Below are 12,394 nucleotides of genomic sequence, written 5' to 3'. Positions count from 1 at the left end.
TAGTGTAGGAGGATTCAACTTCCCCTTTTTCATGTTAGAAGGGGGAGTAAAGAATAAGAACTTATTCAACTGTGCTTTACAATGATTCTAGCTAGTTAGACACATAATAACTATAATTCACATTTATGTAATTTTCAACAGAATTGTAAGATGTGATTTCATTTATGCAAACTATTTTCATTAATCTAGATTGGCAATTAATCCCTAATTTATAATTTCAGAGAGTTGCTGGATCCTTGATAAGTGACTTTTCCACAGTCTTTGTGGATACAGGCTCTTTCAGAGGCAAGACAATCCAGGTCTTATTGACTTCAAAATTTATTAAAGCCTTGCAATGTGCAAAGCACTATGGTAGGTGCTGGAGACTAATCCACAAAAATGAAATTTTTTTTTGTCCTTAGGGATTTTGCATTTTATTTGAAAGATTCAACACTTACACAGACACACACACATATGTATTTATGCACATACACACATATATATTTAAGAATATGTGAGAATGCTATTGCTGTCACTGTCTCAGCCACTTCCAAAGTCTCTTGCTGATGCTGTCACTTTGCCCTCTGAGTGGGCTTCCACCCTGGTGTCACAGACCTCTCCTACCAACTTCCTAAGTTGTATTAGGTCTGAGAAATGTCTCACCCCAACTCTTTGTTAGCTCTGTCACTCTAAAACTTTATTTGAGACTATTTTAAGGTTGTTTGGAGGAGAATGTGGTGAGTTCAGCTGAGTTAGTGCCTCTCCTCTGCATTCTTGATTCTACCTCCAATTTTTTAAAATAACTTGTATAAAAGCTCAGTTGACATTTTTATCAAATTGGCAGGTGACACAAAACTGAGGGTAGCTGATACTGGATAACAGAATCAAGATCTAAAAAGATTTTTACTGGATAGAAAATTAGGCTGAAATTAGTATGATAAAATATAATAGGATTAAATGTAGTTTCTCAATAGAATTTTAAAAAGTCACCTTTATAAGGACAGGATGAAGGAGGCATGGCTAGATAATAGTTCATCTGAAAACAATGTAAGGGTCTTATTGGACTGAAAACTCTGTATGAATCAACAGTCTGATATGGCAATGAAAAATGATAATATGATCTTGGGTTTCATGAAGGAAGACAGTGTTTGGGAATAAGAAGGAGATAGTTCTGCTGTATTTTTCCCTGATTAGATCATATCTGAAGTATTTTCTCAATTTTAGTTATCCTTCTATAAAAATGTTGGTTGGTTGGAGAACATCCAGAGGAGGGAACCTAGTATGGTGAAGGACCTTGTGTCTATATCTTAAGTTAGCTGATTGAAGGGGCTAGGAATATTTAGCCTGGAAAAGAGAAAACTCATTAACAGGTGGGGGCTTGGGGAAAATAAAAAACACTAGTCTTGTTGTAGTTGAAAAATTATCATTTGCAAGAGGTATTAGACTTGTTCTTGTTTGGCTCCACAGGGCAGAACTAGGAGCACTGGGTAGATGTTGAAAAGATGCAAATGTTGGTGTGATATATGTTAAAAAAACCCCCCAACTTCATATCACCCAAAGCTTTCTAAAAATGACATGAACTGTCTTAGGAGGTAGTGGGTTGCTCCTATCAGAGGTCTTCCAACAAAGGCTAGACGACCATTGTAGTGCATATTTTAGTGGGATTTCTTTTTTGGATATGGGTTGAATTGGATGAGTATTTAAATCTTTTCTGGGCTTAAAATTCTGTGATTCTATGTTTTCATGAAGCTTAAACTTCCCCCTTAGCAACCTCTACCTCTTGCTCCTAATTTTGCCTTCTGTCACTGAGCAGAACCATTTCAACATTATAGCCCTTAATGTATTTGAAGACTGCAATCTACAGCCACTAAATTTCCTCTTCCCTAAGGTGAACATCCCCAGTTCTTTCACTGAGCCCTAGCTCACATGATCTCTGGATTCTTTTACCATTCTGGTTGCTTTCTAGTGGACACTTCCCAGTTTATCATTGTCCTTCCAGATGAGGCAGACCATAATAGGACTAGAACCTTCTTATCCCTGGACACTTTGCCTCTCTTACTGCAGTCTATCATCACATTAGCTTTTTTAACTGCTGCATCACACTGTCAAATCGGATTGAATTTATACTCTACTAAGATCTTCCTTATCTTTTTTCAGATGTACTGCTCTTTAGCCATGCCTCTTTTATCTTGTAAAACTTTTTTTTTAACCAAAGTGTAAGCCTTTCAATTTAATCTCATTAGATTCGGCCCAGCGTCCTAGCTTCTGGAGGTCTTGAACATTGCCTTAAGTATATTTCCTAGCCTTGTACCTTTGAAAAATTTGATTAGAATACCATGTGTGCCTTTATGCAAAGCACTGCTGACAACAAACAGCAGAGGAATGAGTACAGATCTGTGTGGTACTTCAGTACCTTCTTTCCAAACTGACATCAAATCATTCATTTCTATCTTTTGAGTTCAACTAGTTTTTAATCCACCTAATTTTACTATCATTCACCATGGGTCTTCATTCTGACCACAAGAATAACATTAAATACCTTGCCAAATTCTTACTTTGTTAATCTTGGCATATTATATTGAAAAAATTCTCCAGTCTAGTAATATTGTTGAAAAAAGAAACAAGGTTTGTCTGAAATGACATCTGACTGTGGGAACAGATAGTAGAGATCGCAGAGTACCTTTGGGATCTTTTTCTGTTAGTTTTTGCCTTGGCAGATGTGAAATCTGAAAACCAGCAAATCTGAAACAAAGGAGTTAGAACAAAAATGCATTTGCTAGTCATAGGATTGGGAAAATTCTGGTGAATAGGAGTATGCCAATAGCTTCTGGAAGGGCAACTGATAAAGGAACCCAATGGCACACAAACAGGCATTAATTAAGCACTTACTGTGTGTCAGACACTATGGTGAATGGTGAGAATACAAATATAAGGAAAAAGACATTTCCTACCATAAAAGATTTTATATTTGAATAGGGGAAGACGAGATATAAAGGGGAGCTGAAGTGGTGTGTGTGTGTGTGTGTGTACATATGTTTGTGAAGTAGAGGTGGGGTATGGTGATAAAGTCCATAGAACTGGAAATAAAACCAGGATGATCATTGAAGTATGGCAAGCCCAAGTCTCTTCCAAAAATGAGGGAATCTAAAGGAACTTATCAGTGGAAGATGGGACCCAGAATGGTGGAGGGGTATTATAGAGAGAGAAGGCTACAGGCACAGAGAGAAGGTCCAAGATGAGAGGACAAGACTATCAAAGCAGCAAAATTCTTAGAGTCAGAAGTACAACTGAGAGGACTCTGCTGCAAGGAGGCCTCTAATCTTGGCCTATCCAATGCAATGAGCAGCGAAGCTTCTTTCCTTAGTGGCAGGAGCTTCTATCCTTTTCCATTTGTTTGGAGGAGACTAAAAGACAAGCAAAATTTCCATGGGTGTTAATGGTGGCCTGGAGAGCTATGTATGGTGTGAAAGAGGCAAAAGTAGGACCACATCTTGGGAGCTACTGTTCTGTCTATATTTATTTAGTCTGTCAACATTTATTGAATGCCTAGTATGTGCCAAGCATTGTGCTAAGAACTGGAGATTAAAAGAAAGATAAAATATAATTCCTGGCATAGGAATTCACATTCTTCTAAGAGAGATAAAATCCAAACAACTCATTGTTCGAAATGATTCATTTGAACTCAAACAACTCAAATAATTGAAAGATAATATTCAAATAGGGCATGAACAGGATAAATTGGAAATAATCAAGAGAGGGAAGACATTAAAATTCAGGGAGATCAGGAAATGCTTCTTATAGAAGGTGGGATTTTAGCTCAGATTTGAAGAAAGTTAGGGAAACCAAGAAGAGGAAATGAAAAGAGGATATTCCAGGCATGAGGCAGGAGGGTGGGAGTTCCTTGAATGTGCTCAGAGTGGGGAGAAGTAATGTCTTATTTCTTGTTTGAGAAACTATACACAATTTACACACCCCTTCCCCCAACAATAATACAGAGTGGAGACATCATCTTTCAAGAAACATTTTATTTTAAATGAGGAAAATAATATTTAAGGGTTATCTGAAGTATAGAAATTTTTGTTCATTGTGTTTGCTTGACCGTTCCCCACAGGCAACTGTCTTTTCTCCACTCCCCAAAGGTGGAGAGGGAACAGGCTTAAATGGTTAGCTGATAGATTTAAAAGAAACAGAGAAGATATTTTTGACATCGTTTGTCCTACTTTAGATTAGGTGAGCAGGGGTATCTGGTGGTCATACAACATATTCTTGTCTGTTTAGGACAGCTTAGACATCATACTGCATCTAGGGAATGACTGGTGATGGTCCCATGGCTTTTTCACAAGTCACTTGACATTTTATTGTAATTGAGAAAATCCATGAAGTCTGAAACAAGGAGACTTCATAATGTTACATATAAGACAGTTATATGTAATCACCTCTTCTTCCTTCCCTCCTTCTCTCCCTCCCTCCCTCATTCCTTCCTTCCTTTTTTCTTCCTTCCTTCCTTCCTTCCTTCCTTCCTTCCTTCCTTCCTTCCTTCCTTCCTTCCTCTCTTTCTCTCTTCCTTTCTCCCTCTCTCTCTTTCTTCTCTCCTTCCTACTCTTTCTCCCTCTCTTTTTCTCTTTTCATTCCTCCCTTCCTTTCTCTCTCTTCTTTTTCTCTCTCTCTTTCTCTCCTACTCCTTCTTCCCTATTTTCATTTTCTCTCTCTCTTTCTTTCTTTTCCTCCCAAGAGGCTGCCATGATCTAGAACTGTTTAGATACCTCAATCTGTAGCCAAAGCTTCGTTGAACCTACAGAAATAGAGAAGAAATAATGTTGTTGAGAAGGACCAAAGGGATTGAACAAATCTACGAGGGGAAATAATAAGAGCCAGCAAATATGCTTTTGTGCTACATAGGCAGTGGTGGCAGAGGGGTTCAGCTAGGAGACAGCATTTGTTCTTGTCAAAACTTTTGAAATGCACACTTTTAAATGGTGATATGTAAATATGGATGCTTCTGTCAATCTTCACTACTTTCCCCAAATCAGAGCTTTATCTGGCCCAAATTTTGAACTTTTGGGAAAAAGGCCCTCATACCCTAGTTCTAGTGTTTTCATTCATTCCCAGTGTACTTCAGGACCCACCCACAATATCAAAAGGACTAGATTCTTTTTTTTTGACCAAGTCTGTGATTTCATTGGTGCAGGCTGTTACTAGTGAGGATAACATCTCTATCAGCTCGGATCACCTGCTTATATAATCTTACAGAAATGCGAATGGCCCTTAGAGGTTGTAAGTTATAGGTGACTTTTCTAGGGTCCCATAGCTGATATGTGTCAAGGGCAGGACTCAAACCCAAGTCTTATCTTTGTAGGGATAGCTCTTTATCCACTAGGCCACAACACCTCTCCAAAACCAGATTTCACTGAGTCTAAGTTAAAGATTATACTGTGATCCTTTGGGGACAAAAGTTACATTTTCAAATTATCATTATCCCAAGGAGAAGGAATCAATGGATACCCATCCAATTATCTCCATAGTTTGGCTAATAGTCAATCTTTTTATATTTAATTTTGGGAGAGTGTGGCTTATTAGGTTAGTTTTTAACAGCTCACTATGGGCTAGGCACTGTGCTGAGTAATAGGAATTCAACTAAAAGTAAGCAGGACAATCTCTGCCCTCAGAGAGCCAACATTCTAATAGGGAGGACAACACAAATAAGGTAGTTATGACCAGAAAGGAGTATTTTGTACTGGAAAGCAAGAGAGGTGACTGGAGTCATAGGGAAATTTATTGACATGACCTTCCAGGAATGGTAATATTGATTTAATTACTGTTTTGAAAATGAGAGTAGAAATCTAGAAGGCAAGAAGAAAGAGTAGATAGTATGGCATGATGATGGTTGGGAAGAGAGTAAGGGGTATGGGTCTGGGCACTATTAGGTAAATGTGCACGAATAAGAAGCCCAGAGTTTGCAAACTTGATTTCTCAGTTGGAGGTGGAGGCTGGAGCCAGGGAGCAAAGTCGGGAAGATGAACACCTTGAACAATACACTGGTCCCCACATAATGTCAAAAAGACTTGGAAGCCCTCCGACACATTGGATATTTCCTCTTTGGAGGATTAAGAAAGTATATAAAGATGAAGATGAATCTCACAGGATTAGATGGGGTGGATGGGTTGTAATCCTCATTGCTGGAGGAAATGTCTACACTTGGCTACATCTATACTATAACTACATATGACTTTATGGATTCATGGGAGTATACCTGAAAAAGAGTACCAGCTAACCAGTCAGATGACCTAGGACCTAGTCTAAGTTTTGCCACAAATTAGTTCACATCTGCTCTGTCTGGGCTTTAATTTCTTCACCCACAAAATATGTTTCTTCTGTTTGTGGAAGAAAAGCTCAGTACTCAGTTTGTTTCAAATCTATCAGAAAGTCAATTTATTAATAAATTTTTAAGCAGCTCTACTTATAGAGCTCCAAAAGGACAGATATACATGTGTCAAGCTTTTGAAATGTCTCTGACTTGAGCCATTTTCTACTTCCAATTTATACGGTTCAGGAATAAAGATAAAACCCCACAGTCAAGATCAAGCAACAATAAAAAGTTTCATTTTAGAGTTTTCACTAAATACTACTCTAAAAATATTAATGTTGAGAGGCACACCTTGAAGAGGCATTTCTCCCAAACCATTTAATCCTTACATGACCACCATCCCCAAAGATTCCTTCCCTCAAGTCTGGTCAAAGTGAACTCAAAATCTCTTATGTCAATTAATTGAAAGAAATTCTTACTTTTAGTTGGATTATTATGCTTATCAGTTTGAGGGAGGATTTTTTTCCTGAACTGATCAGACCTCTACCTTAAAAAACAAAAACAAAAACCTAAAATGAAAAAAAAATCTGGTTGGGTCTTTAGTAAGAATAATAAAAATAATATAAATAAATATATAATAAGATACACAAATAATTATATAAGTAAAGCGTACAGATATAATATAAAAATATAAAAATAATAAAAAATTCAGTGCAGGACATTGTTTCTGAGTTGATAGTTAAAGAAAAGCTGATAAGGTTTCTCATTCAGATTAGGTCAAGGATTTAAGAAGAAAGTGCTTTCCTTATGTTATTTCTTAATATGCAGCTTAAAGAAGGAAAAAAGCTTAGTATGCTTCTATATACCTTCAGGATCTTGCAAATTCTTGCAAATCTAATTGGGAGAAAATGGCTTATTTATTGAAGTAACTGACACAGAGCTCATTCAAAATTTTACTCCTTTGTGAACTTCTAGTTTCATGAAAGATATGATATGGAGGTCATTGAAAAAATTCCAGCTCCTTATGACTGAGCCTTAATAAACATACCTTATGCTGATGGAGATGACTAATTCTATCCTTCTACTTTCCCTACTTTTCCAAGCTTCTGGTTACAAGATTTTAGGCAACAGTAGCCCATAGTCATCTTTGTGTGTATAATTGTCTGCATGACTCCAATTTCTTAGACCCACTGAAAATATAATATGAAAACCAAAAAGATACTGAAGACAGTTTGTGACATTATTTCTAGCATTCAGTTTCACATGTAAATATGCAGTAGATTTAAAAAAATACATTGCTATTGACAGTGTGCAGAAAGAGAATTCCCAGCCAGTGCATTTAAATCAGTTTGTTTAAGAAGTCGGGTCACCTTTCTTTTTGCTTGTCTGGCTGACATTTAATTCTGAAATGCACTATTCAAGAAGGAAAAAGAGAGCTGAGGGAGACATTTGATTTTAATAGGGGTTTCTTTCACAAGAGTGGGAAGGAGGAAACACCATTACACATAGCTGGGAAGATAGAAACACCTTAGGGATCCGTTTTAATTATTTCCACTTTTGCAAAGTAAACTTTCCCCTGGGAAGATCTCACTCTTTCTAAGGGTATAGATTCCTGTCTATAGGGGTGGGTAGAGTGGTGACACACACTTAATAACAAATTGTTAATTAATTGCCTGCCAATTCTATTTTCCTTTCAAACTCTTAATGTCTCAAGGAGCTTCACTTTCTAAAACTCAAGCATGGCCAAAGAGGAATTTAGACAGAATTTAATTTGCACATGCATCAAATTGCATGAATTTTTTACTTTTTTTTCCCCAACTTTCTTCATTCTAGGTCTGGCCTCATAGGCCTAACTGAAACATACTTCCATCTGGAGTTTAATCACTCAATCAACAACTGTGTTGGACATTATTGTGAGAATGAGAGCAGCCAACTGTACCCCATACTTCATTCTAATAAATTTGGCTTCAGATATGTAAATTTTAGGTAAGGTTTAACTTTCATTTTTTTATCTGTTTTATCTTAGTTTTATTTATTGTGCACACCAACTTACCACAAAAGCATCCAATGAGAAAGCATTTGCTGCCAAATGGTGGCAATAAAAAGAGATAGAAATGTCTGATCATTTTTCCTATATCCAGGAAATTCCCAACTCTCTTAAAATATTTCCCATGTGAACATTTCCTCTACCAATGTAGAGGAATCCAATCAAAGACCAACCCTATATCATCTCTATAGAGAAACATGGCAAAGTTTATTTTATAAATAAATTTATCTCATGTGAAATGTTCCATTGATCATGTTACAAATAACATGAGGTCCAGCAGTCATTGGAAAAAGCCAGCACTTGGTCTGACAAATCACTCTTGAACTTTTATCATACTACCATGGTGAGTTGATTGAGTCATGTTCTTGTAAGGGTTGCCTGCTCATACACCTTGCTGAAATTTCATTATTAATTTATAGGGGTCCCTTCATGGAAATGCTACCTTAATATGACCAGAAATGTGTTTAAGTACCCATTGAAAATATGAAAGCATCTACCAGGATCCAGTTGTAATAGAGACTAAGGTACCGTAGCAAAATATAGCACAGACAAAATTAGTCTCTCTCCATCCCTGTGGTGAACATATTTTCTAAAACCGAAAGACAAGGGACATGAGCTATCAAAGAATAACCTTTTTTTTTTTTAAACTAAGTCTCATTAAAAGCGTATTTTCTTTTATTGAAATTATACCAATTCTGGAAAATCAATGCAGTAAGATTAAGCATAAATTTTCTACTTCCTCAGTGTACCTGGTTTGATGACCTTAATGTCAAAAAACTAAAAAGGTGTATGTAGGGGCCTATTAGAAATTAGAATGGTGCCTATCTATCCAGAAATAACAACAAATTGCTCTTTATATGCCACAGTTTGTCTAAAGACTGATTTCATGTACATTTGGTCTTCTGAGTTCAGTGGCCTTTCTAGTCCACCACGTTGCCTTAAGCATTGTAGACTTGAGCAGCAAATCAGCTCCAGATATTGATGTGTGCTGAAAATTCGTTTTAGAAGGAAAAACTGAGGGAGACTGATCTTATAATTCATAAGCTCTTTCCTCTCACCTAGCTGTTGAAATTGACATGAGTTTCTCATATATCCAGAGAATAGGATAGCAACAACCTGATAATAGAACAATAACCAAACACAAATCCCCAACAAATCTACATTTTACTCTGCTATAATAGTAAAGGAATAAAACAGCAACAAAAGTTTGCAAATTGAAAATGCTGTCACCAAAAGGATGATGGATTGATTCAATTAATCAGTAAGTCTTCTCTAAGAGTTCTTGAGGGAGTTATTTACCAGAGGCACACACTGTTTATTCCCCTTCCATGAGCTGTCATTTTTCTTCATTATTCTCTTGTTTCATTTGTTATATGTTTTGGGGATATTCTGATTTCACTGTGTGGTAAGGTTTTGCATGCGTGTGTGCACATTCGGGCACACACACACACACATACAAGCACGCTAACAGGCATAAATCTTATTGGAGGCCACTTGGAACATTGGGACATCTTGTTATCTCATGTTTCAGCCTGCACCAAAACATCATCAGGATGAAGTCAAACAGCCTCAATGTTTAGTTCATGATAGTGAGTTATGTTGAAGGGAAAGTGATTAATATGAGCAAAGTCTTTGAAAACATCATCCTGCCTATAGATTCTTGAAGATGTTATAGAACAGCCTTTGTTAAAATAGAAAATAACACATTTTTAAGTGTCTTGTCAAGATTTTGGCAGCATAATGGCTATCAAAAATGATTGGCACAGGACAGTTAGGTGGCCGTAGGCTGTGTAGGGGAGACAGTGCTGAACTTGGAGTCAGGAAGACCTATGTTCAAATCTTGCCTCAGACATTTCTTGCTGTGTCACTCTAGGGAAGTCCTCTAATTTCTTTCTGTCAGCCTCAGTTTTCACATTTTCAAAATAGGGATAACAGCACCTTTCTTACAGGTTTGTAAGGATGCACAGGATTCTCATAAGAATCAAATGAGATAATATTTTTTAAGTGCTTAGCAAAGTTTAAATATCTGTATTCTGTTGTTGTTTTCAGTTGTGTCTGACTCTTTGTGACCCTGTTTTAGGTTTTTTTCAAAGGCAGATACTGAAGCAGTTTGCCAATTCCTTCTCGAACTCATTTTACAAATGAGGAAACTCAGGCAAACAGGGTTAAGTGACTTGCCTAGGATCACACAACTTGTAAGTGTCTGAGGTCACATTTGAACTCAGGAAGATGAGTTTTCCTGACTCCAAGCCTGGGTCTCTTTCCACTGTGCTACTCAGTTGACATAGAAGATATGAGCAGGTCTTAAATTGGGCATATATCAAAGAATAAAGAACTTCTTATGTTTTTGTTGAAGTAGACATAGGCAGATGTGAAGAGGGAATAAAAAGTGATAAAGGAAGGTTGGAGGGGAAGACCTAAGGGAGGACAGTAATCTGGGAGTTTGTACTTCAAAGAGAAGGGTTCTCAATATATGAGCTTCTTCGGGACGAATGATGGATTTCTCATTTTATAAATGAAAGGCAGGGATTTTCAAGGAAGAGTATCTCAAATGATTTAAGAGGACAAGTTCTAGATCTACTCAATCTCTTGCTTATGGCAATTATAAATTCTTTATAAAAACAAATCACAGAACTTCCAAGTTCAATGTGTCCGTCTAGTAAACCATAGTAGTTCTAATAAAGAGAATATTACTTACTGAGTTATGTATGGATTCAAGAGGCAACTTAGCATAGTAAAGAGGTTGAAGAACCTGTAGTCAAGAAGACATTGGTTCAAATCTTGATTCAGACATATATCACCTACATCATTTTGGGCAAGTCATTTAATAACGTGTCTGGACCTTAGTTTCTTCATATATAAAATAAGAAGGTTGGGCTACATAGCCTCCAAGATTCTTCCAGTCCTCAAATTTTATGATTTCTAATTTAAATGATTGCCTCTAGTAAAAGACTTAGTGCTAAAACTATGTTGTATACAGTCTTCTAAATTTCAAGGCAAAAAGTTGCTGTAGCCTAGTCGGGCAGAATCTGATTAAAGTGTAATTGGGAAATATTGAACAAAATGAATACAACATAGATAATGTTAATTTGGGCTTTCTAAGCCAGTACAGCAGGAATTCATTTCTATTTGAGTTTAACACCCCCAAACTACCTGTTCTAGGTAACAGTTCCAGATTTCATTATGTCTTTGTGTCATTACCATGAATATCAATTGCCATCACGCAGACCAGAAGTTGAAGAGAGAGGATACTGGACAAGTGCTGGGACACATCTTTAAAGATGCCATTTAGGAAAAATGAAACAAAGGAAAATTTAAAAAGACCCCCAAACTCAGCCTGCCTTTAGGCCATTTGTCTTTATTCAGAGTGTGTGAGAATAAAAATCTAGTCATCTGAACTTTCTTAGATCCAGGGATTCTAGGAAAACAATTTCATTGTATCATGTCAGTTATTTAAAACAAAGTCAATTTTTTCCTGTAATAAGTAGCCCACATTGAATCTTCACTTCACTAATTATATTATATGAGTATTTGCTATGTACCTCATTTCATCAGAGACAGAAGATGGTACTCTTTTAATAGAGAACAAATTTCCTGGGATCATAAACTTATCCAAGCAAAGTACAAAGACCCTGGACTCTTCTGTTGAGGAAGTGTCTAGTTAGCCCACCAATCAAGTGAACTTATGAACCCCAGCATCTCTCTGGGCCAGAGTAAAGACTGTTGTCAAAGATAGCTTAGTCCCACGGATATCTTCCGTATCCTGAACCTCTGAAAAGGGTCCTTTTATCTTCAGAAGAGGAATCATCTTTTTGTGTGAATAAAGGGACAAAGAAGTAGGAGGAAGGGACCAGCTCTTGTTTCTGAAAAGTACTGGGTGGTACAGGCCTGCCAGGTGACACTGCACTGAACTGGGGGTTTCTTAATGGTGGGGAAAAAAATGAGAGGATTCTGTTTCCTGATCTTCTCAACTTAAAAAAAAAACAAAAACAAACCCCAAACCTCATTTTGGTACTTTCCACTTCAGGATGGAGAAACACTATAAATTGCAGAGCTGAACCCCA

General features: G+C 37.0%; 1 long non-coding RNA gene across 2 annotated transcripts in view; it reads left to right on the top strand.

Moving 5' to 3' along the window:
- The window catches only part of LOC140526746 (uncharacterized), an 80,613-nt gene that overhangs the window by 60,626 nt on the left and 7,593 nt on the right, over window positions 1–12,394 (top strand). For both annotated transcript variants that reach the window (XR_011974512.1, XR_011974511.1), the window contains exon 4: window positions 8,117–8,269. This is a non-coding gene — a long non-coding RNA (uncharacterized lncRNA). The remainder of the gene's footprint in view (window positions 1–8,116; window positions 8,270–12,394) is intronic.

This window comes from Notamacropus eugenii, chromosome 2, assembly GCF_028372415.1.
Source record: "Notamacropus eugenii isolate mMacEug1 chromosome 2, mMacEug1.pri_v2, whole genome shotgun sequence".
Classification (NCBI taxonomy): Eukaryota; Metazoa; Chordata; class Mammalia; order Diprotodontia; family Macropodidae; genus Notamacropus; species Notamacropus eugenii.
Note: the sequence above shows the minus strand (reverse complement) of the source record. Positions and strands in the feature narration are given on the sequence as shown.